Below are 4,810 nucleotides of genomic sequence, written 5' to 3'. Positions count from 1 at the left end.
GGTGCTCTCCCCTACCCTGGGGGTCTTCAAGAGGAGGTTAGATGAGTATCTAGCTGGGGTCATCTAGACCCAGGACTCTTTCCTGCTTATGCAGGGGGTCAGACTCGATGATCTATTGAGGTCCCTTCCGACCCTAACATCTATGAATCTATGACACCACCGCAGCTCTCTAAGTCTTCTCTCCCCAAGGCGTCGCTTGCTGAGCCTTGGCTCTCTGAGGTTTTGTGGGCTGAGAGAGAAGGAAGAGGGGGTTTGAGCTCCCTGAGCACAGGGACCAGTTCCCCCTGCCCAGTGCCTCCATGCCCCACACCAGCCCCTGCCAGCAAGAAGGTGATTTTTTTTTTAAATGTTTTTGTCTTGTTCGTGTTCTGAGCCAAATCAATTCCAAATCCATGGGTCAGTCAAGAACCATATGTGGCCCTACCACCGACACCTGGGGCTTCAGATGTTTCTAATTCCTTCCACAGGCAACCTACGCGCAGGTCCAAGCCCAGAGGCTTGGGGTACGGCTGCCCCCGAGCTTGGCCTGCCCTCAGCCAAAGGGCCACAGCAGCAAGCTAGGCAAGAAAGCGCAGACTCCAGGGTGACAGGTGCCCTTGTGACTCCCCAGACAGGAGCGAGGCCCAGGGCTCTGCCCAGCCTCCCCGGCACCTGTGGGGCTGGGGGGAGAGGAGGAGGCTTCGCACTCACCAGGTGCTGCTTTGTATGCCGCTCCCTGTCTCCCTGCAGAGAGAAGGCAGAGGTCAGCGACTGCGGCTGTTTCCACAACTGGGGACGGCTCTGACCTGGGGCCACAGCCCAGGAAGGAGCTGCCTGCACAGCACAGAGCCAGGGGCTCAGACCAGGACCTGGAGCCAGGACACCCACAATGGGGAGGGGATGGGCTGTGGGGCACAGTGTATGTGGACCCCAGGAGCTGCCCTCAGGGCCCCCATCAAAGGCAGCCTCCCAGCTCTGGTGCTGGGGTCTGGCTGCTGCTACCCCGGGGGTATGTGGACCTGGGAGCCCAGAGCAGCTGGAGAATCCCCTATCCCCCAGCTCCCAGGTGGCGATGAGCCCTCCCTGCTCCCCTGCCCCAAGACCTGGGCATAGCCTGGCCCCAAGGGCTTCCCCCGGCACTTACTGAGGAAGTAAACAGCTGCAATCATCACTCATCACGGCAACAAGCAGCACCACAGCATTAAGGATGCCCACGATCAGCATCAGGTGGGACTCTGCAAGAGGTCTGTGAGCAACAGGAACCTCCAACCTGCCCCCAACACTGCACGGGCCCAGTACCCTCTGCATCCTCTGACCACCCGCCCCAGTTCCTTCCCCACTTAGCAGGGTCAGTCAGCCCCCCTCCTGAAGTGCCATGTTTCTTCTCCCTCCTCGTGCAGGGGACACTCACCCATCCTGCCCTTGTCCCAGGCCACTCAGGGCTGCACCCAGGTTCTCATGCTCCACACTGCAGGTGTAGTTGTGGTAGCTGCTCAGGTAGATCTCAATGGTGGCCCAGGTCTGAGGTCCCATCTCCTCTGGGAAGGACCCCCAAGCAGCTCATCTCCTGGCGCTGCGCCTCCCCATTCTTCAGCCAGATGACAGCCACATCCCTGGGGTAGAAGCCATGGGCCCAACAGGACAGGGTGGTGCACCCATCCTGCAATGACAGCCTGTCGCTCTCCTGTGCCATGGGACGCTCTGGGAGGGAGGAGACATGTGTTAGAGCGACCGTTTCTGCAGGACCCTCAGCACCCCTGCCAGGAAGCTGGTCTGGGCCCTGCACTGGGCCACACAACCTGACTCCAGGGCCCATTTCAGGCAGGAGCAGACGGCATCGGGGCAGGAGCACAAGGGATGGGAGATACAGGTGTGCTGGGCTCAGGGCTGCAGGAACAGGGTCCCATACAGCTGATCTCTGGTTCTTAGACACGCCGCCAGGCAGGGACATCCGGTCAGCTCTGCCCAGCTGGAAGGCCTGACAAGGGCAGGAACAGGGGCACTATGTCCCACAGCAGCACTGGGCACCCTGGAAACAGAGGGATGGAGCGGGCGTTGCCTGGGCAGGGGGAGGTGCCCCGGTCACTGCTGCCCTGGGTGGTGGCACCAGGACTCACTGCTCTGCAGTGCTCCTCCAGTGCTGTGGAGCTCATAGCCATACATGAGCTGGAGCGCGAGACCCTGAAACACAGATCCAGGCCCTGATCAGGGTCACGGCCCCAGGGAGGAGGTGCCACCCAGGGCTGCCAGGCTGGGCAGATGCAGAGCCGACCCCAAGGGGGGGGGCAGCATGGGACAGCTCAGGGGCTTCATCCATAAAGAACAAAGCTCAGGGGACACAAGTGCGGCCCCCGCGCACCCTGGCAATGCAGGAGCCCAGGGGTGGGCAGGAGGGTGGGAATGAAGTGAAGGGCAAGGTCGGGGGAGGAAGGGACAGGTGAAATCAGCCAGGATGAGTCGAGGCTGGAAAGCAGAACAGTGTTTCTCCATGCGGGAGCAGCATGGTGCTGGGCAGCCTCCTTGCGGGGCACAGAGACCCAGGAGTGGAGCCCGAGCAATGGATGCTGCAGCTGCCTGGAGCAGGGACCGGACTCTGTGGCCCCAGAGGTGCCTCCAGGGCTTGGCCCCGTTCAGCCCAATCCCTGCCTGCACCTGGGGGTAATGGGGTCTGGGCTCCCCCCCCCGCACAGATGTCTGAGTCCCCATGGTCAGTGCCCAGCACAGCCCTCACACCTGGGGGTCTGGTCCTGACCCCTGGGATTCTCATCTCCCTTTTGGACCGCTGCCTGCCTCCCTCCCTGCCCCACTGTCTCCTCTGGTCCCTTTGTCCGCACCTGCCAACATCCCTTCCCATCGCCTCGGCCCTTCCTGCCCCTTCAAGCCCCCCCTGCCCTGCTCCAGGCTGGGTGCCCAAACCAGCAGCCCGTTCATTCACCACTGTCCTGCCATATCCTGGGACTCCTCTGAGCCCACAACCAGCTTCTCCCTTCCCAGCTGTCCCACTCCATTGCTTACCATCGTCCTGGGAGCACAGGGCCAGGCAGGGGCCTGCTGTGTGGGCTGGGGTTGGGCAGGGCAGGGCAGGGGGCTCCAGCCAGATGCTGTAGCTTGGACCGGGGAGGGCAGGATCTGGCCCCTGACCTGTGAGACCAAGTCTCTCCACAGCGCCCTGGGAGGGGGCAGCCGCTGCATCCCACACAGTGCCCTGCCCCTGCCCTAGCGACCTCCCGGTCCCCCCAGGGCCGCCGCCCCGCACCCACGTGAGCACGGGGGCTCCAGGGTGAGGACAGCCAGGGCGGACCCTGCGGGACCCCCGCCCGCCCGCACGGACCCCAGTCGAGGCTGCCCAGACCGGGGACCTACAGCTGGCACTGCCAGCAACCCCGCCCCTCGGGCAAGTAGCAGCCAATCGCCGGCTCTCGATTCCCGGGGGGGCGGGTACACGCAGCGGACCGGCCAATGGTAGAAAGGCGCCAAGCTCCCGGCCACCCGCCCGGCGAGTGACCTTACTTTCAGCCAAACCGCAGCTAAACAAACCGCTGATTCAAGGAAACGTTTCTGAGCATGAGATCTTCTCCGAGGTGTCCTAGCACCACGACTACCGCACTGCCGCCGCGAGTGTGAGCGCAGCGTGTCTGGTGTGCGCTCGTCTCCTGCAGCCGTGCAGCTGAGGGGCAGCGAGTCCCGTGCAACGGTGTGTTACTTAGAAGAACTGCTCACAGGGATAGAAAAGAGTAAATACTGTGTGTGTGTGTGTGTGTGTGTGTGTGTGTGTGTGTGTGTGTGTGTGTGTGTGTGTGTGTGTGTAAATGTTGTTTGTCCTTCGTGGGTGAAGGCGACCGCGTCCGCGGGGCGGGGGAACAAGAGGGAAAAGAAGTGGGAGAGAAAAAGAGAAGGACAATGAAGAAAAAGGGAAAGGGAAGAGAATGAGGGGGGACCGAGGCTAAGACGCGTGGGTACGTAGGAGACTTATAAGTGCAATCTTTGCCTGTACACACACGCACGCACGCACACACTTCTTTGCGTAAATCCAGTATCTTATTAGACCAACTCAAGGAGTTGGAAAAATGCTTTTTAGCGAGCTTTTCGGTATAAACACTGATTGATTCCTACCCTAGACTCCAGACCCAGAAGCAACGACGCACTGTTTTCACCTCCCAGCCCCCGAGGACTCAGGCATCCGAGCCCCCAGGTCTCACCCCAGCCCCTCCCTCAGAGATCCCAGGCGTACGCACTGTTTTCACCCCCCAGCCCCCGAGGACCCAGGCATCCGAGCCCCCAGGTCTCACCCCAGCCCCTCCCTCAGAGATCCCAGGCGTCCAGGCCCTCAGCACCGCCCTGGCCCCGCAAGGACCCAGGCACCTGGGTCCCTGCTCTCGCGCCCCAGTCTCCTCTCCGCACCCCTGTCATGAACCCCGCAGGCACAAATCTTCAGTTTGTCTGTAAAAAATCATATAATCGAACCCATTACTTTTTATTTTCACTTGCATTACAACAAATACCATTTTCAAATCACCCCAAACCGCAATTCAAGTGTCAGTGATGCACCTGGGACCGCGCTGCCACCGCCCCGCCCCTCGGGCAGCCAGCAGCCAATCGCCTCCTCTCATTTCCCGGGGCCGGGCCCCTCCCCCCCAAGCCACGGCCATGCAGCCCTGCTGGCACCCCTCACTCCCCATCTATAGCGCCCTGGCCCTGCTGGTGCCCCTCACTCCCCACCCGCATCCTCTGCCCCCCCAGCCTTGCCGGTGCCCCCAACTCCTGACCTGCAGCCCCTGCCCCCTCAGCTCTGCCCGTGCCTCTCCCACCCCTAAGGGACCCCCCCTCTGTT

At 61.9% G+C, this 4,810-nt stretch overlaps 1 pseudogene; it reads right to left on the bottom strand.

The window, feature by feature from the left end:
• Positions 1 to 1,512, bottom strand: part of LOC112548587 — a 10,830-nt pseudogene extending 9,318 nt beyond the window's left edge.
• Positions 1,513 to 4,810: the final 3,298 nt, after the last annotated feature.

The sequence above is a fragment of the Alligator sinensis genome, unplaced genomic scaffold, assembly GCF_000455745.1.
Source record: "Alligator sinensis unplaced genomic scaffold, ASM45574v1 scaffold732_1, whole genome shotgun sequence".
Taxonomy (NCBI): Eukaryota; Metazoa; Chordata; order Crocodylia; family Alligatoridae; genus Alligator; species Alligator sinensis.
The sequence above is the reverse complement of the archived record's forward strand: the minus strand, read 5'-3'. Positions and strand labels throughout refer to the sequence as shown.